At 54.2% G+C, this 26,805-nt stretch overlaps 1 protein-coding gene across 3 annotated transcripts in view; it reads right to left on the reverse strand.

Moving 5' to 3' along the window:
• The window catches only part of Smoc2 (SPARC related modular calcium binding 2), a 140,156-nt gene that overhangs the window by 90,668 nt on the left and 22,683 nt on the right, over positions 1-26,805 (reverse strand). The gene's annotated exons all lie outside the window — the stretch shown is intronic.

A 26,805-nucleotide genomic window follows, 5' to 3' on the forward strand; every position in this document is an offset into this window, starting at 1 on the left:
CACTGTTTGGAATTGGAAGGTCATCCTTCCTCCTTCAAATGGCCTTCACAGCTCCACCTGTGTTCCCAGAATCCGTGAGTGTTCCCCTTTGGAACACTGAGATGATGAGACCTGGTGCCCCTCAGGGAGCTGGTGTTTCCTGTGGCTATGACTTGGGACCCGCATGCTCTCCCCTCCCCTGCTGCATGAAGGGCAACACGCTGAGAAAGGGGACCGAGGGGGCCGCCTCCCACCGGGGTCCTCGGGGTACCCAGGGAAGACTCGGCTGCAGCCCCTGCTGGCCTCTGCCTATTCTCCTTGGACGTCCTACCCAACCCTCACCTTCCCACCCAGTCTGGTCCTACTTCATGCCAGACAACGTAACAGACGCAAAGACGCCTCGTGGACCACACGGTAGGTGTCCATAGATGACAAATGGAACTGTCCCGAGCCTAGGCCACACAACATCAGCGGCCTCCAGGTATCGTCTCTGGCCTGTGGAATGTTAGCAATGCTCAAAGGAAAACCTTAAGCAGAATAGAGCACAGAGCTGTGGTCACCTGGTGACCAGGTGGTACGTGGGCCTCCCAAGCATCATGTGAGCAAGCAGGGTTTTTGGCACTTTGGCTCCGTCTGCCCTATCAGTGGAGGCAGAGAGCTCTGGTAAAATGACCACCCACACTCCTCATTTACACTGAAAGGAACACAGAATCAGGATTTAGCAAACGCCAGGGTCCCTTGGTCTTGCTCCCTGTCAGTAAGAGGAAAAGCAAATTCTCCAGTTCACGAAGTTTCCCTCCTTGGAAAGCTAGTGGGACTCCTGTTGGAGGCTGAGCATCCAGGGTCACTCTGGGAGATTACCAAATGCTAACATAGGAATCGGAGCCATGGGACAAACAAGATACCCACAGGGGAGCTACTGCACGCAAGAAGGGCAGCACAAGTGTTGTGGCTAACGGCACCTGAGCAGGCCCCTTACAGAGCTCAGGAGACATCTCTTCAGTGGCCATTTCCTGGGTTTGGGGTAGAGGGTTGGACCAGCAACTGGGGAGACACTGGGCCAGGCTGGACCTTCACCTCCACGGGGAGACCTCGTTTCCAGAGAGTCCAGCTTTAAGCACCAGGCGCTAACTTTTCCTGAGATACCACCATCTGCCAGAAGGACTCACGCTTTATTCCAACCAGAAGCAGCTGGTAGTCAGGGGACAGATAACTGCCTTCTGGCGGGGACGGCTTCCCTGGGGGCAGGTAGTGTGACTGGCAGGTGCTCGGAGGCGATGGCCTAGGGTACTGCACCTTGGGACGCTCACCGCAGGGCAGGAGGTCTGTGGGCTCCTCCGCAGACCAGTCCCCAAGGCCCTGCCTGCCCAGAGTAGCACTGCTCTACACCCCGAGAGAACAGGAACAGGGAGGGTCCCGGGGAGCAGCAGCCCAGCCCAGTGCCCTGACTGGGAGCAGAGCCACCCAGAGACAGCGCCTGCCTGAGATGGAAGAGGGAATTGCCCAAATCCCATTGATTCCCAGGTTTCTGAGGTGGTCTATTCATACTTCCTGAAACGCTAAGTGAGGAAATGCTGAGGACTTAGGTGAGACTGTAATTACCGTGCTCTCCTTGGAGAAAGAACACCTCTGTTTTTGTCTTAAGAAAAAGTCTAGCATTCAAGCGTTTGGAATTGGAGCACAATGCTGGATGCTGTGGTGGGGCCTGCCACTAACAGTGGGAGTGTCCTTTCACAGAACAGGACGACACACACTACGCACATGGTTTTCCCTTCCCATCTTAACATCAGTTAAATTCTAGGGAGAGGGTGCATGAAAAAATAAACTACTAAAACGAAGTTGTGTTCTTTAATAAACAGAACCTACTACAAAAACTAAAAAATAAGATATTCTCCTTCTATAGAATTCACTGTTTGTTGAAAGAACTTCATTGAGGGTCTTCAAAGTGATTCAGGATGGAAAGCACTTGGCCAGGTTTACAATGAAATCAATTGGGCCTTGAGCAACTTTAACTTTGGAAAGCCCACCTGGATTCCAGGGAATTCCCGGTTCTTGCTTTCCCAGAGCAGGCTGTTTGCACAGGTGTGAGGGCAGCAGGTGTGAGGAAGGTACAGGCCCGGCCCAGCCGCCTCTGTGGATGCCAGCAGCCGTGCGTTGGAAGAACATGGGTCAAATATGGGATCAAAGACATGGGCTTTGTCTCTCTTAATCAATGCCTGGGTGTAAGCCAAACCAAAGACTATAACAAAACAAGCCCGTTAAGAAACGGGTCAAAACACTCTCCACATTGCAACACAGTTGAACTTCCTGTTGCCACGGACAGTAGAGGCCCGCTCAGGGACCGTGCCATGAGATAACGTACAGGAGACATGGGGACAGTTCCCTGGAACACAGAGCAAAGCTGATGTGTCTGTGAGATTCTCAAAGCAGGCAGCTCCTTGACAGCAGGCCTGAACAGACAGCCCAGGCCCCTCACTGGCCCTGGGGAGGAGGCGACTCCCAGGAGCCAGACTTCTAGGACAGCATGGTGGCCCTGCCCGGACCTGGCCACTTGGGGGGGCGTGAATGATAGGGAAGGCAGCCCCCAGCCTTCCTGGAAGAGCTCTCTCCACCCTAAAGCCTGATCTTCTGGGGTTTCAAGAAAGGGTTCCCAACTCCTGCAGCGAAAGGCAGCACAGGGACCTCCAACACACGTGAGAGGGTCTCCAGAGCCCCCAGCCGAAGCGGCACGGGGGACACAGCTGGCTGCCCGCATCTGCCCCGGGAGCCGCCAGGTTCTCCACTCACTGCTGCTCTGTGCACGTCCTGAGTCACCTGGCTGCCGTGCCCCAGAGGCCTTGCCTCCCCACACCCCCTTGGCTCACAAGCCAGACCCACCTGAACCGAGCTTACGAGCAGTCACCCAGGGAGGGCTCCGGGAGGAAGGCCCTGTCCAGCTGAGCTAGAGGCCGGACTGCAGAGAGCAGGTCCACAAGTCACTGCTGTGTCATATGAGGGGGGCTCACGGGCCTGGGAGGCTGGCCGAGGGACTGGCTGGGGACATATTGCTTCCTCAGAGACATCTCAGGAAGCCAGAGAAGACAGGAGGCACAGGAGCTCGGGAGGCAGGTCAGTGGAGGCCAGCGTGGGAAAAGCCACACACAGAAATCAGGAAGAAGTGACCCTTTCCTCACACAGGGTCATGGTGGCAAGCGGCCCACAGACCTGTGCATGAGCTGGAGCCACCATGGGGAGGGGAGCTCAGGTGGCCAGTGAAAAGCAGCAGCAGGAAGAGGGACGGGGCAGCGGCTCCTTCCTCCACCTGAACCTCCTGAGCGGCACAGTCTCGTACCACAACACCCAGGTGAGCCCCCCGAGCCAGGACAGAATCTGGCCTTTGTCCAGGTCGCTGTTCTGGTCCTGCTCTGGTTGGGCCCCTGCATCACCCAGGGGCCATTTGGTAGAGGCTCAGTCCTCAGGGTGATGCTACTGGAGGCCATGGGACCTGAAGCTGCTGTGGTCACTGGGGGCACGCCCATGTTGGACCCCTGGCCCTTTCCCTTCTCTGTTTACCAGCTGCCTCCTGTGCCACCCACCTGCACCGTTTTTCCTACACACAAAGCGACAGGGCCAAGCAACCGTGGCCTGAAACCTCTCACACACTCAGCCAAAATGAGCTGTTCCTCGTCTGAAGTTGAACTTCTCAGGTACTTTGTCACAGGAACCGAGAGCTAACTGACACAGACGATTCTTAGCGAACTGGGACAAATGACACAACTGCGGAAGGGCCACTTAAAACCAGACTCTGGTGGCCACTCCTGACGCAGCACCATCAGCAAGCCAGAGTCGGGCCAGCAAGTCCGACGGGTCCTGCAGCAGTGGACGGAGCGTCGGGGAAGCTCGTGCACTTGCCATCCTGCCCTTTCTCCGAGGCTCCGCGCCCTGGCCTGACATCGAGAGTGGGCCACTTTCCCTCCTGCCTTCGAGGCCACTGGGAGAAGGGGTGTCACACAGGGGAGCAAGGGCTTCTGGGAATCTGCCCCATCACGGGCACGGCCCTCTGTGGAGCGGCTACACAGGGCCTGACTCTCACCAGGAGGAGTTCACCCTAAAGTCGGGGGCATGGGCTCTCCATCCGGCTCATCTTCAGGGGAGCAGGCGGGGAGGGAAGCCATGGGAACAGGGCGTCCCACAGGGAGCGCTGTCTTCACAGGCTGAGGACCGCAGTGCCACCTTCGCGGGCAGGGAGGCAGCAGGCATCGCCAGCAAGGTGGTCAGGCCCCGTCCACCCTCCCTACACGTGCTGGGCCCCTGCAGGAACTCAAAGGCCAAGAGCCAGCTTCTGGGTAAGAACCACCCTGCTGAACACAACAGGACGGAGGACACTGGGGACCCAGCCAGGGCCCAGGAACAGTGATGCCTGCCGGCACCCCAGGGCTCACAGAGGCCTTGACCTGGAGTGGGCCTGGGCGCTCGCCTGGCCCTGAGACTTGGCCTCTGCAGCTGTAATGGGGTTGTGGTGACAACTGTGCCTCTTCCGTGAAGACCCCCATGGAGGTGAAAGGGGGCCCGGGGCACACCACGCGGAGGGCCAGAAGCCTCCAGGCAGAGGCCCGCTCACCTTGCCTGGGCACCAGCACCTTCCAGAGGGACTCCCGGCCTATCACGTGACCCTAAGTGGCCCTCCTGTTCATGAGGACCCCCAGGGAGAAAGCCAAGTCGAGAGCAGGGAGCTAGAAGGCGAGGAAGAGGTGGTCTCCCAAGGAGCCTCAGAAAGAAAACCAGGGGTTGGCCAGAGCAGGTGACACCCGCCACGGGACAGGGGTCCAGACACTTGCAGGCAGTGGACGGGATGAGGTGGGGGCTGGAGGGCAGCCCTCTCAGGGCCAAGCACAGGGGAATGTCCACCTGGAGAGGAAGCCGGTCTCTGGGCACACAGACCAGAGGGGAGACAAAGGCCGGGCTGCTTTGCCTTTCTTCTCGTGTGCTGCTACTGTCTGTTGTAGGGGACACAGGACGTTTTACAGGGCTTTCAGGACACGTGCTGGCTGTGGGCACCCTGGCCCCTCTCCTGCTCTTCATTCCGATTCTTCTTCCTCCTCCCGTTCCAGGAGGAGACCTGAAGATTCCTGACCACAGCTGGGCACGGCAGGCCTGCCTGTCTTCCTGGTGAGAGTCAGGCCCTGCATGGCCGCTCTACCCGAGGGCCTTCTCCTCCCTTCCCCAAACATCTCCTTTTCCTTATTTCCTTCCCTGTCTCTGTCTCCACATCAATGTTCATCTCAGTGATGAAAACACAAATGTCTGCTTCTTGCTAGTTCTTCTTGGAGAGAGTTCAAGGGGGCTGTCAGGTATTTGCGGTTCCTGATCTAGGTTAATTTGCGACTCAGTAGGAACTTTGTTATTCTGAATTTTTCCTAATAAGAGCCCTGTGAACCATGGTGACTTTATGCAAGGATTATCCTTGGCATGAAGAAAGCCTGCCTTCCTCAACCTCCAGTCACATTCCTACAGAGTGCAGGAGGCGGGTGGATGACCCCTCCACGGTACTGAAGCGGAGCAGGGCTGCCCCTCTCGCAGGCAAGGCTGGCTGTACCACCTGAGGTGTCCGCATGGGCTCTCTGGGCCTTGGGATTGTCATCACAAGTTCAGCTGCAAAAAGAATCAGTTGCTTGGCTCAGAGCCCAGTGAGAATCAAGCGACCTGCCAGAGGGATCTACCAGCCGTTTCCTCGGGCCACGCCTTGGTGACACCACGAGGGTGGGGACCTGGGAGCATGCACAGGACACTCCACCATCTGTGCTTGCGCCCTTGGAATGGCCACTCTTCGAGAGCAGAGTCTGCTCCTTCTGTGCCCTTGGGGTCCCAGCGTCTGGCTTGCAGTCATGCTCAATCCACATTGCTGCCTGAAGAGCCTGTTACTGTCATATGTCAGGTCACCGTGGAATTATTAGGGGGTGGCAGTGCCTGTGGGGAGCTTTCCACCTGACGAGCCAGCAGGGGCCCACACACCAGGCAGGAAGCAGTGTAAGGAGGACATGCTCTTCTCCCCACTTCCTGCCCCCTTGTTTCTCCTTCTCTCAGGACTGGAGGGTCGGGCTGCTCCCTGCTTGCAGCTGGGTGTGCGGGCTTCATGCTGAGCTCTCCCACACACCCTTATCTCCGATAGCCTGAGAGCCCCTGCGCCAGGTGCTGCCATAACCCACTCCACTCACGGTTGGTGGCTCCTTGGCTAGTGAGCGGGGCCCCCAGGGGTCCAACCCACGGCCTGGCCTGCTGTGCCAGTGCTGCTCCTGAGCCAGAGAACGTGGGGCCCGGGCTGCAACAGGACTGCGGGAGGACTCCATGTAAGGCCATTCAAACATCATCCACGGAGGATAGGACAGGGCAATGGGTGGGCCCTCGTGTTCACCTGTGAAGGGAACTCAGACACACCTGGGATCCTCTGCAGGGCAGTGTCTGGGTGTTGGGGACTGTGAATGAAGTCAAGATGGTGCCTGGCAGTTTGCCAGGAGGAGTGGTTTGTAAGGCAATGCCACCGAGCCATTAAGATGGTGGGGACTCCTTATTGGCTGATTACTGTATCTAGATGATGCTAATTGAGACAAGCTGTGTGTAATCAGTAAGGTATATAGACCTCTGCTGTTCCGTAATAAAGTGGCTCCTGTTACCTTGGGTGCCTACTACCTTGAGTTCTCGCTGAGTTTCCCCGCAATAAAGCAGTTCCCGTTTCAACTTTCAAGTCGCTTGTCACCTCCCGGTTATTTATGTCCAGCCGGACTGCGGCATCTAGGGAAACCTGACCTTGACCCCATGGCACCCAGCATGTCAGGTCTGACACAGAAGGTTGGGAGAACTCCATCTTCAGTGACCGGCACCAAGCACACTGCCACAGTGGCCACCCAGGACCAGGGTGGAGAGGTTAACGAGGACCTTGCAAGTAAAAGCATCAGCCCTAGAACAAGTGGATGCGCCTGGGCTCCACGTCCTAAGGACCACATCTGCGCTGCACATCCGAGGTCCTGAGAACTAGGGCACCAGTCCCGGGCAGCAGGATCCGGTCTCCACCCCAGAGCCCCTGCTTCAGAGACCCAGGGTGGAACCCAGGAGTCTCCACATGCAGGAGAAGGCCACAGGAATGCATGGGATCCTCGGTGGCCCCTTAAGGAGAGGTCACTCAAAGGACCACAAGAGTATTACTCGGCCACCTGCGCAGACAACAGGGAGGAAGACAGGGCAATGCTGCTTGGACACAGATCCAAGGGTGGCGCCCACAGCCCACGACCCCCTCTGCTCTATTAAAGGAACAGCTCTGTACTTTTACAGCGTGACAGTCACAAGTTCCCTAACAACCTCCACACTTTCTGGAACAGCTTAACTGTTCTATTCAGCTTTTTTATTCATTTATCTTTTGCTGATGTGACCAAAAGACCTGAAAGAGTGATTTCAAGGAGGAAAAGCTTACTGGGCCCAGGGTGTCAAAGGTCTCTGTCCATAGAAGGCAGACTCCATTCCTCGGGGCCTGAGATGAGGCAGAACGTCATGGTGGTGGAGTGTGGCAGAGGGAAGCAGCTGGGAACCTGGCACCAGGAAGCAGCGAGAGCTCTACTCCACAAGGAGAGAACATGAACCCCAAAGATGCACCCCAGAGACCCGCCTCCTCCACCACACCCCGGCCTCCAGTCACCACTCGTCGGCCCCACCAGGCCCTGAACGCGCTGGCTGGGTCAAGGCTCTCGTAACCCAGCCACCTCCCTGTGAATCTTCTTGTACTGTCTCTCACATGAGCTTGTGGGGACACCTCCCATCTAAACCATAACCCCAAAAATGGACAGCCAGCATTTTCCAGTTGTCTTTACTTTCCTAAAATCAAATGTGATCCTAATGAAGAGACTTTAAGGGGAACCCAGCTGAGTATCTTTCTTAAGGCTCCTGCTCATCCCAAAGCATGTAGAGCAAATTACACCGAATACAGGTTGGAGGGGGCAGAGTAGCTGCAGAGCAGGGTTCCACAGAGCAGGGTTCCGCAGAGCAGAGTTCCGCAGACAGCCTCCCAGCCAAGCCTCGCAGACGCGGCGCCCACGGGGAACCCGGGGCACCAAGGGCCGTGTGCACAGGATGAAAATGGAGAGATGGAAGGATGGGTCCACTCAAACAGAGGAAGAGAAGCTGCCCTCGGAGAGGAGGCCTGGAGCTGTGAAGGCCCACATGCCCAGGTCCCTTCCACTGTTCAGAGAACTGTGGATGACCACATCCTGCAAAGGCCGGAGTCTCTGGTCTCTACCCAAAGGCTAGGCACGGCCAGCCCTGTGTGTCCCTCTAAATGCAGGAGACCCTTGAACCATTCCAACCGTCACCACCCCCATCCTCCATCTGCATGGCTCCCCATGTCCCCCGGGCTAGCTGTGTCAATCAGCCTTTTACGCTGTGACCAATACTAGTGGAAAAGAACTTAGACGAGGGAAGATTTATTTCAGCTCCTAGTTTCTGCCCATGGTCAGCCACTTCCAAGGCAGAAAGGTCTGACAGAGGGAAGTTGCTCAGCGTGGCAGCAGGGCAGAGAGAGAGCCAGGAAGGGGCCAGGGACAAGACACCGTCCCCAGGGCAGGCCCGAGCCTACTTCCTCCAGCAGTTCCCACGCCCTCCCAGGGTAGGCCCATGCAGCTGTGAATGGAGAGGTCCACTGTGGAGGTTGGAACGACACCAGGAAAGCTCAACTCCAGGATCAACGACCATCAGACAGATCCAAATGCCAGGGGCCCTGGTGATGGACAGCCCCACCTCTGAACATCAGGCACGGAGCTTCCAGCAGGCCACTCCAGGTCCAGCTCACAGCCCTCGCCCTTCCTGGGGTAAAACTCACTCTCAGGAGTTTCTGGAAGGAACTAAGTGTCAGCTGTTAAAGAAGGGTCATGAGATAAGGGCCCGAGAGTCCCAAAGCCAGGGGCCTCTGGTGTCATTCACACAGGTCATCCTGACAAGGACACTGGCCCGTCAGCTCTCTGCGTCCCCACCGTGGGGGAAGACCCCGTGACTGGGGCAAGCAGCGGGGCCCTGGAGAAAGAGCAGTGGGAAGACGCCTCCTGTCCCACGATGCCCCCTCCACCACCACGGAGCGAGGCAGGAGGATCTGCGGAAGAAGTCTGGATCCCGCAAAAGGGCCCAAATCCTTGGCTCACAGGCCTCGGGGCAGGCTCAGTGGATGTCCCTTGGGGACAAAGGCTTGGGGGCTGAGGACCACTGCTCAGTCCAGCAAGCTGGAGCAGCTCCCAGGGCCAGCCCAGCCTGGCAGGCATGTCTCCAGAGCTCACCCAGCTGGCCTGCGAGACCCCTAGAACCCCAACAAGGGCTGTCCACTGGGGCCTCTCCCTGCACTCCAGCTAGGCCCTTCCAGAGGGGCAGGGCTGGCTCCAGGCCTTCTGCTGTCTGCCTGACCCACAGGAATGACTCGGAAAGGGAGCCTGGGCAAGAGGAGTGCAGCAGGCGCAGGGACCCGCTGAGCCTGCACAGCACGCCCTCCGCCTTCCTGGGCCTCCTCTTCTTCCCAGAGGAGCCCGGCTGCTGCTCAGGACGGGCGGCAGAGACGAGGACAGTGCATCCTTTCGCTCTCACCTTGGTTCACAGGCAGAAAGAGATTCTTGGAATTTCTGAACCGTCCCTGTTTACACTGTGAGATAGCCGGGGCATGGCTCACTGCCAAGAGCAGTCTCTTCCCAGCACTGGAGATGGAGCAGCAAGACCCTGTGCAGCCACACCACTCCCCTGCGCTATCATCCAAACAGAGACAACGGGCACAATCTCAGAGATAGGTGGAAAGTGCTGGAAGCCCGAAGGCACTCATGCGGTGCTTCTGCAGCCCTTCAGCCGACACCTCCCAGGGGCCTGCACCCTCCCCCAGGCGCTCCCTGGGCAGAGCGCCTGGTTCACTGGCCCTGAACGCCAGGGCCAGGGTCACTCGGGCTCTGTCTGCAGCCGAAATCTGCGCAACACCTACAGATCTCCTGGACCTGCACCTTCCAGCACAGAGGCCACTGGCCACATGGGGCCATTCACATTCAGAAGAACTGAAATGAAACTGACTTCGCATTCCATCACAGGTGGCACTGGCTACTGCGGAGGGCTCAGTGGCCGCCTAGGGCAATGGCTGCCGCTCTGGACAGCGCAGATCTTTCTGTCCTCAAAGACTGCTCCTTCAGGCAGGGCTTCCTAGAAGCAAGAAGCAAGTAGTAATTACTTTCTGTTTCTTCCATAAAATGCTAAAGAAAGGAACAGTTGGAACAACACCAGGAAAGCTCAGCTCCAGGCTCGATGACCAAACAAATCCAAATGCCAAGAAAAGAACGATTGTTAAAAGCATCTTGAAATTCATAGATTTAATTATAGAGGAAAGAGAAATGCTTTAATTACAGGAAGAAGAGAAACTGGAGATTTTTGCGGAAGGAACAGAGAGGGCTTGGGGGACTCTCAAGGCGCTCTAGAAGTTGACGGTCAGAGAGGAGGCTGGTGGGGTGGCTCCACCCGAGCTGCTGGGTCTGTCCCAGGGCAACTGCTCAGCCCAGAGCGAAGCACAGAGAAGCTGATGGGACGTGACCAGGGGCAAACCCTCAGCAGGTGGAGCCTTGTCCCGGGCTCACCCGTGGGGCAGGGAGCAGAGATGTCACGCTGTCCCAGGAGTCAGCCTGGCCTCTGTGGAGCAGTGATCTCTCCAGTCGTGTCTCAGGTCACTGCTGGTTCCAGAGCTCACCATAGAGCGGATGTGTGCTTGGCTCTCCATTAGGTTCTGGGAGCACCACGTCTATTCTATGCACTTTACAGAAGCTGAATGTTAGCCCTGTACGGAGCGGCCCAGGAAGCAAGTCCCCAATGTTCTGGGAGGATCCTGGTGGGAACCAGCCATGTCAGGGGAAGGTGGTATCGGGCACCAAGGCAGGTTTCCCAGACATCCAAATCCACAGCCTGCAGAAGGCGGGGTACCTGACAGAAAGGAAGGGCTGGGCGGGAAGGTGCACGGAGGTCTCACCCTTGACCCATGGAGCTGCGACACATGGCATCTGAGATAGGAAGTCTCTTCCTCAGCTCCTGACACCCAGCCTCAGCCCCCATCTGCCGAGCTCAACTCCCACCTGGAGACTCACAGAAGGGCAGCACAGGAGCCCGGCACTCCACTGCTCCAAGAGACGATGAGGCAGCAGCCACACAGGCATGCTGTGTGCAGAATGCGGGTGAAAGCAGGGGGCGGCTCCCCAAGGGTCCCCAAGGCTTGCTGGCAGATGGCACCAAATCCAGAGTGACCTGCACTCCGGCTGAGCCAGCCTCCCCTCCACTCCCGGACCAGCCTCCCATCCACCCCCGGATCAGCCTCCCCTGCACCCCTGGACCAGCCTCCCCTCCACTCCTGGGCACCAGCACCTGCCTTCCTAGCGCTTTCCTTCCCCTTCAGCTGCACAGAGCTGGAGCCTGGGCTTATTGCTTCTTTATAAACAACCACAAAAGTCTCAAAACACATAGAGAAGGAAAACTGCTTCCCCATTTACATCTGTTCCAAGCCCTAGGGCTTCCCTGACCCAAAAAAATCCATTAATCCTGAGGAAGTCAAAGACATCACCTTGGGAAACAGCAGGCATGGATTCCCCCTGCATCTGTAAAGACCGTGGGCACACACAAAAGAAGCTTTTCCAGTGTGTGCTCCTTTATCCACGAGGATCCTGATGGCTTCTTACCCTAGCGAGTGTCAGCTGGAGCCAGAAAAACGCTCTTTAGGGAAGGGGAAGAGAGAGGACACCTGCCCTTGGTCCTAGTCACTTTCTGACCAACAGCCTTGTAAGCAGCCGGTGCTGGGGCCTGCTCCCACCTACCAAACCGCCTGGCTCTCCTCTGCTGCTCTGCCTCCCCTGGAAGGATGCATTCCCTTGGAACTCCGAGGAGGAAAACCTTCTCTACATCTGCTAGAACTATTTAGAAAACCTGCCAAGCTTCAGCCCAACATGCCTGGAAGAATGTCAAACCAGGAAAACAAGGAGGTTTGCAATGGAAACAGAGAGAAGCTTCAATTTAGAGCAGCTCCAGTGGCTTCGGGATGACTCCACGCTCATGATATCTCAAAGTTGCTGAACTCACAGTGTGGACCAGGCAGAGTTTATAAAAACGCTACTGCACAGCGTCTAACACTGTGTTTTGACAGGCGGCTTCTGGAAATTCTCGTCAAAAGACACTGAATGGCAAGAACCAATTAAATCACAACCACCATGAAGACAGCCAAAATCTAGACAGGTCTGATGAAATCAACCAGATGGAATGGGTTTTCTTAGTCACCATTTAACTGGGAAAACTAGGATTCACACACTTTACCAAAAAATAAAATTATATCCGTGCTGTCCATTTGTCTGTCCAAAGCTCACTCCGCTCACTAGGATTCAGTTGCCTGACATTCGACATTGACCCATCCAATCGGCACAGCTTCAAATCTCCTTCGGCTGAGAGCCAAGCTCACCGCAGGTTCCGTTTTCCAGGGCTCGCCCTTTCACCCTGGGCCTCCTTTCCCAACAGAGTGCTGTCCTCCGGCTCTGCAGACCATCCCTTCACGTTTGCACCTCACCCTGCACAGGGCCACACTGTAAAGTGACACATCTGAGCCAGCAGGGACCAAGTCGCTGCCCTGGGAGAGGTGGCTGGTGAGCACAGCTGCTGCCGACAACTGGCAGGGAGCCGCTGTCGGTCAGTCCATCAAACCTCATCAGCCCTGATGACCGCAGGGTCAGGAAAGCAGGGACCTTCCACTGCACAGAGGGCAGCACTGAGGCCAAGACATGGCGCCTCGCTCCAGGTGGGAAACAGGATTCCCAGTGATGGGGGTCTGGACACACATGTGTCTCTGGCCATGCACCCATTTGGTGCCATGAGACTAGTGCTGTCTCTCAGAGTGTCGTCTCTCCAACAGGCCACTGTCACCTCACCTCCTGTCTCGCTCCGCCATCCCACTTCTGGCGCTGGACGGTCCCTGATTCCCACATACCGAGAAGGGACTTGCTCAGTGCAGATGGTCAGACTGACCTGCAGGCTGTGAGCACTTGGCCCTCCTATCCTAAGTGCAGGGCCACTGACCTGGGGGAGGGTCACCCTTGGGGTCTGTGTGCTGTTCCTGCCATTCCTTCAGGTCACTGAGGCCAACCCACAGGTAGGTGGAAGTCCCCTGGATCAGCGTGAGCCCGGCACACAGGAGGGTAAGGAGGTGGGCACCTGTGCCTCCTCTGGAGGGCGTGTCCAGGTGGCCGTGCTCCTGGAAGTGGCCAGGGGGCCCCCACTATAAAAACAAGGCTTCTCCATGTTGATTGGCAGGATCCACGGTGTGCTCCCCTGGGAAAACTCCCCTTCCAATACGACCTATGATTTTCCATCCACAGTAAAAAAAATGGGGGTGGGGCACATTTTTCTGTTTAAGTAAATCCATCTTCTCCAGAGGCTGAACAGTGAGGCTGAGCTGACCAACAGCGTCCCTCCCACTTGAAAAACGAGGCTCATCAAAGAAGAGCTGAGGGAGAATGTGCAGGTCACCCTAAGATGGTTAGCAAGGGCATTTGATAACTTACAATGTCCTAAAACCCAGTGTTTTTGAGAGTGCTTCTTTCTGTGACTTGTGTTTTTAAACTGAAATGACTTTAATACTGAAAACAAGAATAATAAGGACCCTGCGTCCCACAGCTGATCTGTGAGTGCATTGCTGGGGAGGCGCGTGGACCCCAGGGCGCTCTGCAGAGCACAGGCTGGGGTCGGCCTGTGTGAGATGGCGACCTTGAAGCCATGGGCTCATGCAGCACACACTGGGAGCAGGGCTGTGCCAGCACGGTGTCCCCGGGGTGCTCCCAGGAGATGCCCGAGCTTTACCAGCAGTCTCCTTCCCCAGGCGGGGCTGAAGCTAGAATTTCCCCTCCCATGAAAGAACAAAACCTAAACATCTTAATTGCAATTGGTGCTTATTAGCTAGAGATAAACTTGAAAAACTGGAACACATGATCAACTGAATCATAGGTAATCTTACGAAAATGTATCACTTTTAATCTTAAAAACTACATTAAAAACTAGTCACATACCCCAGAAGACTTTGTTTTGCACTTGAAAAGAATCCATGAAAACTCCACCCAAACTGATCCCAATCTCCATCTGTGTGCAGGTGGGTCTCTCTGTCACAATGTCAGAGGTTACCCGCCACATGTGCTTGTGAACATTAAAACTAGCCAGACAACAAGTGGCATGTCAGCTTAGTTTCCAAAATCCAGGATCACTCCAGAGAAGACTTGCAACATCAAACCGCAGAACCCACTCCCTGGGTCCGTCATCTCTGTACTCAAGCTTTCCATTTAATTTTGATGTTTATAACACAGCCAAAATAAAGTGCTTCTTTGAAAACAAAAAATAAAATCACAGTTAAATAAACCCAATGGCTTTTCTGCATCTGTGTCTGAGAAGCTGAGGCGTTCCTCCACCTCCCATGTACCGCTATCCTAACTAAGTTCGTGTTTTGGTTTAAATTTTCATCAAGTATCTCATTGCCATTCACAGGATACTGTTTCCCATCTCACTTCCTTTCTACAAGGAAGACTGTGGACCCGAGAAGGGAAGGAGGCATCTCACACCCATGCTCAGGGCGCACCTTGAGAACAGCGTCACTCTGAGCCATGGAAAAGCGACACATGCTTGCTGTTCCACTGCAGAGTGCTAAAGCTCTTTAAGGAAAGCAAACAGTGCTTCACCATACACGTTCTTGTGAATTTAGTTTTCGAATCTCAGTAATCCACCTAACTGTTATTAATAGCTGTCTTACGTTCTGCACCACACCAGCAAACATACGAGCACCTCGCATCAGGAGTACCCAAATGTCACGATTTTCCTCTACAAGCCTTAAGAAAATTGGGGGCTATTTTGACAGCCAATCTGGTCAGAACCTCTGAAGGCAAGGATTGCATGTCCCGGGCCGGGCGTAACTGTGCCGCACACACAGGGTGTAGCAGTAATTGTGATCTTTAGGTATGTGCTCAATGCTCCAGCTGACTGTGGTGGAAGCCACCCAGCATGGCTTAGGTCTGAATTGACCCTCAAAATTCATTTTTAAAATGCACATGGGGAGGGGTCATCATGAAACTCAGAAACCAAGCAAGACGCTGCCTTCCAGGAATCAGGCCTGCAGCAGACTGTCCTGGGTCCAGGAAGCACCTCCCGAGTCCTGCTCTTCCTTGTCGTGCCTCGAGTCAAATGCTTTGGAAGCGAACATCTTCACATTACTTTGCCTCCATTATTGGACATGCACAAATTAACTTGTGATTTTAACAAAACTAAAGTTGCTTTGTGTTCCGCCTGTTTTTGCCTCTTTATACTACAAATTTATTCAGCTTCACCTGACTTCGATCAAAAGTTCTTCATTCCTTGGAAAGATGACAGGCAAGGCCTGATGGAAGGATTGCAGTTAACTGGGCTGGCCACCGCAAGACAGACAGGATGACCTGGCAATGCTCCTTGCTGTCAAGGATGAGCTCCCCTGAGTCCACAAGGGTCATCCTTGAAGAGGGAAGACACTGTCCACTGCACTGCCCCCTCTAGGAGGCAGGGGAGCCTGCCGAACCCAGCAGAGGGCTCTGTCCTCCAATGAAGCCCCGCAGAGCTGGCGGGGAACTGAGATCCCACATACAGCCCAGACAACACAGGGCTTGCTGCAGCAAGCCTGGGGTCTTGGTAAATGCTGTCCAGCAGGGGACATCCCAGGGATGCCAGGCTCCTTGGGCTGAGCCACACAAGCCCACAGCACACATTGGCCTTACTGACTCAGCACCCCTGGCCAGGGCTGATCCCATATATTGGTATCAATCAACTTTCTGTTGCTGTGACCAGGACCAACTTAAGTGGGGGAGTTTATTTTGGGGTCATGGTTTCAGAGGTTCAATCTGTGGTTGGTGGGTTCCATTGCTCAGGGCCCGAGTAGGCAGAACATCACCCTGGAAGGGTGTGGCAGAGGAAAGCTGCTCAGCTCAGGCAGCCAGGAAGCACAGAGCTCTGCTCACCAGGGACAAATAGAACCCTCGCGAGCACCCCCAGTGACCACCTCCTCCAGCTGCACCCCGCTCTACAGCTTCACCAGTAAGTCCATTCACACCGGATGGACTGATTAGGTCACAGCTCTCACAATGGAATCACTTCACCTCTGAACATTCCTGCAGTAACCAGAGTTTTAGGGAACACTCCTAACAGGCAGCTTTTCCTCCGGCTCGAGGCGGACTTCTTACTGATGAAGCTGGGTGCCTGCATCGAGGGCTTCCTAAGAATCCACCAAGTTTCCAAACCCAGACTCAACCCCCTTTTGAAAGGGAGGACTACCTTACTTCCAAGTTGCCCTAGGGAACTTGTTAGCAGCCAAGCAAAGCCAGGCACCTGGTGTCCTATGAGAAAAGAAAACAGATGCAGAGGGGCACAGAGAGATGGCAGGAGGACACAGCAAAAGACACGGAGCCTGGAACAGATGTCCACAGCCAAAATCCGGCAAGGACTGCCCAGAGGCAGCTGAAGCTGGAGGAGACAGGACGTCAGTGTAGCCCTGCCAGCACCCTGCAGGAGGAGACCCGCCTGAAGCCAGCTTATAGACCCACAGCAGCTTGCACTGTTGGGGCTTGAACCCAGCAAGAGCACCAGCTTCACGTCATCCGTGATTCCGCTCAGAGGCGACCTGGCTGAGTGTGGGACTCAGGGATATCATGAAGTCTCCGTGAGGTAGGAAGAGCTGGATCAGGAAAAATGGCCTCATCTATCTATAGTGAAAACTGAAATAAACCACCACCACCACTGACCCATGGGTAACTGAGATGAAGCAGAATAAGGGTCTGGGGGCCTAGGGACATAAAGCTGTTAGGGTGCAGCAAAGTCACGTTTCCCTACCTGGACTTACTCTACTGCAGCCCCAAAGCCCCTCCACAAACAAGTCCAGACCCAAGGTTCCTGCAGGAGAGGGAGGGTGAGACCCACATGGGTGCTCAGGGGTCCAGAGCGCCTGACCTTGTGGGGAGGAGCTCACCTTCCAGCCTGCCCAGCTGAGCCCTGCCAAGCCACCAGGCATCGGTAAGGGTTTAGCCCAGAGGACAGCCAACACCAGGCGCTGCTGCGTGCCTGCAGTTCCCTGGCCAGACGCCTCACAGCGACGGTGGCACATGCCCTTCTAGGGAGCTGCTTGCAGGACGGGACCCGCCGATGCAGGACAATTACTGCCCTGTGAAGGTCCTCTTCCAGGAAAAGGCAGTGCGGGACCGAGGTCGCAGCTGGGCTTCCACTTGTAATGAAAAGTTACAAGGCTTGGCTTTCGACCCCAGAGAGTTGGAATTAGCAATATTTTCTTTGCCAAACGCTGTAGAACCACAATAGAATGTGAGCAAACTAAACAGGAGGCAGCTAGGTTTCCACAGATCGGCCTCCGAAACGCCCAGCTGGTGAATCATGGTGGGTTTGGAAGTGCTCGCCACCCGCGCTGGCTGTGGAGAGCCCTGGGGCCAGCTCCAGAGTTCAGAGACAAAGGACAGCTCCTCTGCAGAAGCCAGCCATCAGCCTTCCTGTGAAGGCCTTTGTGTGAAGACGTGGAAGAGACATGCTAGTTCTTTCTAGTTGGTCTTTCATTTTTCCCTCTGTTGCTCAATCGCACAAGGAAACGTGAGGGTCTTTTGTAAGTGCTGGACCCAAAGCTTCCACGAAGCAAACCTGACCAAAGCTTGACAGAGGAAAGTGGTGGACACAGGCCTGCTTAGAGAACAAGGCCCCCAGCATTTTCCTTCTGCTGTGCTCTTAGACGGCTTCCCAGTGACCTCAGCGGAGACGCTGCACTGAGTCGCTCATGTGCTTTTGGTTGACATTAAATGAGCCTCCTCCATCTGCCAGGCACTGTGTGGACCAGGGGCCTTGACTGACGGTACCCACCGGAAGGAGAGGCCAACTGCTGGGAAACTACAGGGCACCTGCCGGAAAGAGGGCCGGGAGCCAGGCGGAGCCAAGAGCGGCCCCTCCGCTCTCGTCACCACTGCTCTGTGTCATCCAGGACTCAGCTGTTCAGGGCTCTGAATTGTAATAATACTTGATCAAACGAATCTGTTACACAGAACATGCGTGGACTGATGAAAAGCCATAGGGCCCTATAAAATAGACTTTGGAAATTTATTATTAATTCAAACTACCAGCAATTTCAAAAGTAACTGCTTTATTGAGATGCGATTCATACACCATTCATTCACCCATTTGAAAGGTACAGCTCCCTGGTGAGTAGTTTATTCTCAGCTGCACAACATGAGCACCACCCTGGATAGGGAATGTTTGACAGCTCGCCAGCCCCTCAGTTGCCCAGGTGACTGATCTGCCCTCTGTCCCCACAGGTCTGCCGACTGCGGGCAGTCTCATGGAGTCAGGCAACATTCCCTTCGGCCTGTGCAGGTCCAGTGTCCTCAGCCCTGCTTCTCAAAAACACTGCCCTCTCCCTCTCGGAGGGTTTGGAACCTGTCAGAGCCACCTGGCCGCATGCTGAGGGTTTTCATCTGGGACCCCATGCTGTTGCCCCTGTTGCTGTGCCCATCTTCACAGCAGCACTGACCCGGTGTGGCCGCTGCAGCTTCGTGGAGAGTCGTGAAATCAGGAAGTGCCATTTCCCTCAGCTCCCTCTTCTCTTTCAAGGTTGCTTCATCTACTCAGGCCCTTGTGATTGGGTGAACTCTGGGACTGGAGACTGCAGCTTCGACATCTGCACAGCACTAATTCTTCCAGTCCATGTGGATGGGATGAGTTTCCATTTATGAGCACATTACTCAACTTCTTCTGATGAGTTTTGGTCAATCTCATTTTGTAGCTTAGTCAAAATAGAGAATTTTTGTTAAGCTCAGTTTCATCAAATTATTGGTTTTGATTTAAGATGAACAAATCTCAAAGTAATAAAGAGGCAATTCTGGCGCTAGGTGCACCCAAGTCCAAGTCACTACCATCTGTCTCCCAGTCAGTTCTTTTTTTTTTTTTTTTTGCACCAGGGATTGAACCCAGGATGCTTAATTACTGAACCAGATCCTCAGCCCTGTATTTTGAGACAGGGTTTTTCTAAGTTACTTAGGGCCTCATTAAATTGCTGAGGTTAGCTTTGAATAGAGACTCTCCTGCCTCAGCCTCCTAAGATGTTGGGATTAGCACCACCATGCCCCACCAGCCTAGTTCATTTTGTCTCTGTTTCCTTTACTCCCCGTTACTGACTGTTGTCTTCCCTTGGGAGTCCGAAGTTGAAGCCAAAGGGGCAATAAGGCCTTTAGGGAGGTCATTAAGGTTAAATGAAACCTGAGAGAGAGGCCCCATCTGCTATAATTGGTGCCCTTAGAAAGAGGAAGAAACCCTAGACCCTGCCCCACTCTCTGGGCGTGCAGGAAAGGCCAAGGGAGGACACATCCAGAAGTTTATCTCCTCTAGTCCCCAGAAACTCAATCTGTTCACATTTTCACCATGGACTTGTAGATTCCAGAACTTGAGAAATTAAATGTCTATTGCTTAAGCCAAAAAAAATGAACTTGATTTTTGAATTTTTAATATGCATCTTGCAACTCTGCTGAGTTAATTTATTAGTTCTAACAGCTTCTGTGGAATTGGGGGATTTTTTATATATATATAAAAACATGCCATCTGACAACTGAGGTGATTTTGGCTCTTCCTTTCCAGTTTGGATTTATTTCTTCTTCTCACCTAATTGTCCTGGCTGGACCTTCCAGCACTATGGCATCCAGGAGTCACAGAATCAGGTCTCCCTGCCTGGCTCTGATGGTAGAGGAAAGCTCTCGGTCTCACCACAGAGGACAAGGGTCTACAGGGAGTGTTCACAGGTGGCCTGTCCTACAAGGTCCTGAGGGCAGTCTCCTCCTGTCCCTCACTTCTCAGTGTGCCACGTTTGGCCAAATGCTTGTTCTGCATACATTGCAATGGGTGCCTAGTTTCTGCAGTCCCTCCTGTGGACGTGGTTTGCCACACTGGTGAATTCACACACATCGAACCATTCTTGCATTCCCGGGATAAATCTCACTTGATCGTGGCGTATAATCCTTTTAACATGCTATTCGATTTTGTTTTCTGGAATTTTCTTGAGAATTTTGGCATCAATGTTTATAAAGAGTATTGGTGTACAGTCCTCTAATTGTGGTATCAGGGTAATGGAAATATTCCCTCTTAAAGTTTTTGGAAAAGTTTAAGAAAGATTTATGTAAGCTCTTTATATGTTTGGTGGAGTTCGCATGTGGAGCCTTTAGGTCAGGGGTTTTCTTTGTTGGGAGATTTTGATTATGGACTCAATCTCTATTGGCTTTAAGTCTACACCGATTTCTATTTCTCTACGATTTAGTCTTGATAAGGCTTGAGACTGTAGGAATTGATTTATTTTATCTGAGCTGCCCAATGAATTCTTCATGGTAGTCTCTTGTAATCTTTTTGTTAAATCACGTAGAGAACAAAGAGTGAGTCACAAACAGAGTTCCAGCCACACGAGGGTAGAGTTGCTGGGTGTCTGCCTTCAGGGAGCGTGCTTCCACACCCTCCGAGCACTGGCTGGGGTCCTGGACTTCCCCCGCAGCTCCCTCAGCCTTCATTTGTTGAGAACGTCTGACTTCCTTGGTTTTGAAGAACCACTTTCTGGACACTGGTGTCCTGGTTGGTGGTTACTTCTTCCTTTTAGCCTTCGAATGTACGTGCCCACTGCTTCCTGGTCTCCCGAGAGAGCTCTTCTGATGCCCTCCCTGGGGGCTGCTCCAGCCCCCTCTCCTGCTGCTCTTCTCCCGGGGCCCTTCCTCCACAGCCTCGGCTGCCAGGCCGGAGTCTTGGTGCCCCCCGCCCCCGCAGTCCACGGAGCTTCTTGGAGGCTGATGTTCATGTCTTTTATCAAGTTGAGAAGACTCAAGTTGAGTTGCTTCTTCAGACATTCCACTGTGCCTCTCCTGAGAGGCCACAGGCCCATGCTGTCTGCTTGACAGTGCCCCACAGCTCCCCTGGACCCCACTCCCACTCCTCCAGAACTTTCACTGTCACTCTGACTTGATAATTCCATGTTCTATCATCAGGGTGGCCAATTCTTCCACCTGCTCAAATCTGCTTTTCACTCCCTCTAGTGAATTTTTTTATTTCTGTTATTTTAATTTCCAACTCCAGAATTTCTCTTTGGTTTCCTTCCAGAGTTCTCATCTCTATTGATATTTCCATTTTGCTCCTACATCATTTTCTTGATGATGTAGTGTTTCAAAGTCTTCATGTGGGACTGCCATCAGGAGTTGTCTGAGGTGATTTTCTTCCTTTGAATGGGCCCTCCTCCCCGTTTCTTCGTGTGTCTTGTGACCATTATTATTTGATACTGGACACTTGAAGGTATTTTTGTGATAACTCTGGAAATAATTCTTCCCCTCCCCCTGTGGGTTTTTTTCCTTCTGTTTCTGTTTGATTATTTTTATTGTCATTGGCTGGCCTGGTGCCAAGAGCCTGCTTCATGTGCAATCCTAGGGTCTTCTCAAGTCTACTCTGAGCCTGTACCTTCCCTAAGCATGTATGACACTTTCTAAATCCCTCATATTTTCAGTTATCTTTGAATGCACCCCAAAAGGTGCCTGGCCCCCAAAAGGTGAAACAGAGAAAAATGAAGTGTCCAGAGAATGTTCTAGCCTTTAAGTGCCCTGGAAGTCCCTTCAGCAAGACAGAAGCTCTTACCACAATTGGAGTGTGATGCTGGGGGGTTGAGTACGACAACTATGGCCACCCCGCTTTGTCCACACTCTCTGATCAAAAGCAACAACCAGTAACTAGCATAGATATTTGGAGGTCAGGATCCTTCCTGTCTACCCTGGGTCCTGCCAGCCATGTGCCCAGTGCCCCAGAATCTGTACACACCCACTCCAAGAGGCTAGGTAGAGGCCAGTACAGCAGGTGCTAAGAGCTGAACTGACCTAGAGTAACTTCAGAGCATTATTAAACCTCCTCTGAAGCTGCAAATCCTCCATAGAATGCAGAGTTTTGGAACAGCTAAAGCAGAGAGATTCTTCCAGCACGTCCCTCATCTGGGTGGGGCGAGAGATGTGGAGTGCTTCCTCCTCTACCCGCTTCTCCAGACGGCTAGCACTTTTAACATCATGACTCTTCTTACAGGATGGAACAGAATTGCCTCATAAATGTGGTTCATAAATACATAATAATAGATTTATCAAAGATCACCTATAGATAGTCTTGCCAAGACTCCCAATGTGAGTCAAATATTGCATATGAAATCGCTAATCAACAGCAGGACCATTCTCTGTAAACCAGACATGTATGTCCCTCCATGCTGCTAGCACTGCCCAGCCCTGGCTCCTTCTCCCATACACAGTGCTGAGAAGCCACCAAGCTGAATGCTCTGTCCCACAGACCAGGCTCTTGCTGGGTGACCGTACCTGCTGCAGCTCTGGGCATGGGCAGATGGCCCTTTCTGGCAGGACACTATCTTGGGTGCTGCTCTAGCCCCTGCTGACCTCCTCTCACAGATGTAAATCCTTCCTTCCTACCCACACCATTGCTGGCCCCCCAACTACAGGTATCCTGTGCTTGTCCAAATTCCCATAGCCACCATCTTCCTGGCCATGTCGGGAGACACAGGTCCTCTGGCCTGGGCTCTTGTGACACCACATCATACACAGGGCTTTCAGCTGGACAGAGGGGTGTGGAGGTCAGACCCTCTAGCTGCTGATTCATGGTGTGGGTGACATCTGGGCCCAGTGCCTCTGCCAGACCTTCAACGGAGACTGGCATGTGCTCCACCAAGCCTGGGTAGGGGGAGCCAGAGAGCAGGAAGCCTATGGGCAGAGAAGCTAAGACACTAACATGTCTTCAAGGGCAGAAGGAGGAGGTAGGCTGCAGAATGCGAAAGCACTTCACAGGTTATGCAATGCTGGGGAATCGAAAAGCACCTCAGAGACGTGTGCTGTGGTGTAGGCTGCTTAGAACACCTCACCCAAATGCTTTCTCACCATCCTCTTCCTGCCACCCCAGGCCACAGCCACAGCAGCTACAGCCCACACCCTGCCCCAGGCCATGGCATACACACAACGGTGTTCTTCACATTCTTTATCATTCTCCTTGTCTTTTTGTCTTTTTGGTACCAAGGACTGAACCCAATGGTGCTGAACCACTGAGCCACATCGCTAGACCTTTTATTTTCTTTTTATTTTGGGACACAGTCTTGCTAGGTTGCTTACAGCCTTGCTAGGTTTCTGAGGTTGACTTTGAACCTGCGATCCTCCTGCCGGGGCCCCCGGAGCTGCTGGGATCACGTGTGGGGGCCGCTGCCCTGGCTGCCATTCTTCCTTCTCTCTCCACCTTCCTTTTCCTTTTAGGACTTGAGATATCCTCAGACAAAAGGGAGGGGGTCAGCTAACGCCCTTCCCTCCACTGTGCCCGTCGGTCCTCTCGGTACCACAGAAGCTCAGGCGATGCCCACTGATGGTGCTCTCCAGGGAAGAAGTGACTGGCAGCTGGCCCAGAAGCTCTGAGCTGCCCTCACAGGCCGTGGGACGGGGAAAAGCAAAGAACCGCGGTCTGGAATCTCAGGCCACAGGCGAGGCGGGCTGGGGAGGCCCCGGCTGCGGCCAGTGATCTCAACGCACAACCCACACATGCGCTGTGGCTTGGAAGTCCATCTGAGCCCTCACTTGTCCTTGAGCGTGGGCTGCTGCGTCCACAGGAAGGGCTGCTCTCCAGGGTCTGAGCCCATCTGTTCCTACTTGACTCTGAGATCAGAAAAGTGTGGCCCACATGAGAATGAGGCTGCGCCTGCTGCAGCCTGAGGAGCTGGCCAACCACAGCTGGGACCCCAAACGCCCTGATTCAGCCCAAGTTTGGTTAAAGGTTTGGAGTCACTGGCATTACTGCATACAAAAGTCCATGATGAGTGCAGATTCTCAGATCAAAAACCAAGGAAAATAAACTTGCTGCCTCTGAACTTGGAGCAGTGATGGCCTCCGAGCAGTTCTGAAGCGCTCATGGCTGCAGAAAGCCCAAGTCGACCTGTATATAATGACCTCCACTCAGCAATTCCACACCCAGAACACGCTGAAGAAACGTTCAGAAACACACACCAACATTCATGGACAAAGCGGCTCACGGCAATGTTATTTTCAACAGCAAAATAAACCAGAAAGAAGTTCAACCTCCAAGAATAAAGGTTTGTCTAACTAAATAACTGTAATTCCATACATCAGAGTGTATGAATTCATTTAATATCATGTAAAAACATAGAAGATATTTGTTATGTGTTTTCAAACAATGTTTTAAAGTGCAAATGTAGAATCTGATCCCAGTTCTTCACCCACTACACGTAGACACACATATGACACACAGCACACCCCACTTGGGTAAAAGACCTCGAGATGCTCAGCACAGCAGTACCCAAGGGCATTTAGTCTCTGGGGGACAGTACTAAGGAGATGGTTCTTTCTTCTCTGTGCTCAGACAATTCCCAAATGTCCTCAATGATCCTCAACTACTTTTAAAAAATAATAATTTGTTTTCACCAGATTTCATTATTAAGTGTTTAACTTAGGAAATACTTACAATCTACCGAAAGTCAACAGTCCGTCTCATCGGTAGATATGCATCAACAGTAAAGAAGAAAAAGCATTAGTTACACAAAAAAGGCAGGAGAGTGGGCAGACCACATGTCCAGTGAGAAACAGAGGCCACAGGCCCTCTGCCTTGCCGTGAGAGTGGATGTCACTTTCTCAACCGGTGAGTGAGTGGCCACACTAAGGAGCCCCCAGGACCGTCACACCACACCTGCTGCCTCCCAGGTCCAACCCTGAGCCAAGCTCCTCCTGCATTTCCAGCTGCCTCCTGCCCAGCTGAGGAGGGATAAGAAGTCAAACCAGGCTTCAGACACACAAGGACCAACGACCCTCTGCAGCTGAGGCCCCTCATGCACTCTCCAGCCTCGGCTCTATGGGACACAGCAACAGCTCCCACCCCAGGGCAGAGCACAGAGGTTTCAGGGGACCAGACCCAACCTCCAAAGCCACCCAACCCCACCCCTGCCACACCTCCCCTCCCTGTCAGCCCTCCTCTGCTAAGGACACAGTGGCCCACTGAGCAGCTGCAGGGGGCACATGTGGTTTCCTCCCCTTCACATCCGGGGGGCACCTGCTCCCCCTGGCTCTGCAACCCACCTTCCCTCCCCTGTCACAACTCCATACAGCATCTTCCCACACAGGCTGTGTCCCGCTTCCCTGCAGACTCCACAGCCCATGTCCTGGGCAGCAGGTCTGTGCTGGCCCCTCCTCCCTGCTTATACCTCGCCCTCCTGGCCACATGCTCCGTCCCCCTGCACCTTCAAGACCGGCCCTGCCTTCCCTGGGGGCGGCTGTGCCTCCTTCCTCCCCGAAGCCTTGGGGGTCTCTCTGCAGCTGGCCCTCGGCTCACATCCTGGACCCCACTGGGGCTGCTCTGCTCAGGGATGCGGGAGGCTGAGCAACGCGGGACTCCACACCTATTTCCAAATGCCTGACCTAGGAGGCTCTTCCCAGGGCCTCAGGGGTGAGAAGCAGCTGGACTCTTGGGTCTCTGTCCATAGTCGTGAAGGGAAAGCACTGTGGGGACTGGGCTGCCTGTGGGCAGGGCTCAGCTTCTGGACAGACAGACTTAGAAGCCAGGAGAGGACCGATGATACAGACACAGACACCGTGGCTGCTGTGGTTTGGGAATGTCCTCCAAAGCCCCTGTGTGAAGTCTTGGTGCCCCGTCAGCCACACTACAGAGAGGTGGTCCAGCCCTCGGGAGGCCAGCCTAGGGGGGAAGTGGGGTCACGGAGACATGCCCTTGAAAGGGGGCAGTGGGTCCCAGCGCCTCCTCTTCCTTTCTCTTTGCTTCTGGCCTCGAGGCCTCAGGGTCTCTGGATGCCCCTGGGCTGAGGTGAGGGCTTCTGCCACATTTCCATGCGGTGTGCTGCCTGGCCACAGACCCAGAGGCAACGAGGCCCAGTGACCGCAGACTGAGATCTCTGAAACTGGGAGCCGAGATCAGCCCCTCCTTCCTGGAAGCTGTTATCCAAGTGCCTTGCCGCAGTGACAGCAAGCTCACTGACGGGGCTTCGCTGGAGGGCGGGTTCCCAGGGACAGGGCAGTGGGGCTCACCAAGCCCTAGCCACACCCACACAGAAAGCTCGGCTGCAGGATGGCCCTGGATAGGGGGCTGGAAGGGTCAGCCAGCTCTGGGACAAATCCACTGCAAGGAGGTAGCCACACACGGGCACAGGTGCGGGAACAGCTCCCACTATGGGTGCCTGTGCCCCTGCAGGACCTGCGGGGCCGAGTGGGGCCTCGCCAGCCTGGGTCTGACCCTCACAGCAGCAGGCCTTCCCACCCTCAGCATGCTCCCTGCGGCTGGAAGAGGCATCAGTGGATCCATCAGCTGATGCCATGAAGGACAGAGGGAAGAAAGTACTCGGAGTCTCATAGACCCTCATCCATGGGTGCACGAGGTCAGGCTGCAATGCCAAGTCCCAGGAGCCTGAGCTGGTAACAAGCATGTGTCCAGCTCGATCCCACGACCTGTGGCACAGACCCTGCTCCTGCTCCAGGCGCAGGTCTGCCCTCCCCACAATCCACACACTTGCCCGCACAGACCTGGCCTGGAGGAGCCTCGCTGGCTGCGGGATGCTTTCAGTGGAAGTTCTGGCTTCGCCCGTGCTGTGCCCTCATCAGCTGGTGTGGCCAGCTAGTCCCCAGGTGACACAACCTGCCCAATTCCCTGCCCTGTTAGGTGACGCATCAGGGACAGCCTGTGTGTTTCCCAACACTACAGCCTTCC

The sequence above is a fragment of the Ictidomys tridecemlineatus genome, chromosome 8 (genome assembly GCF_052094955.1).
Source record: "Ictidomys tridecemlineatus isolate mIctTri1 chromosome 8, mIctTri1.hap1, whole genome shotgun sequence".
Taxonomy (NCBI): Eukaryota; Metazoa; Chordata; class Mammalia; order Rodentia; family Sciuridae; genus Ictidomys; species Ictidomys tridecemlineatus.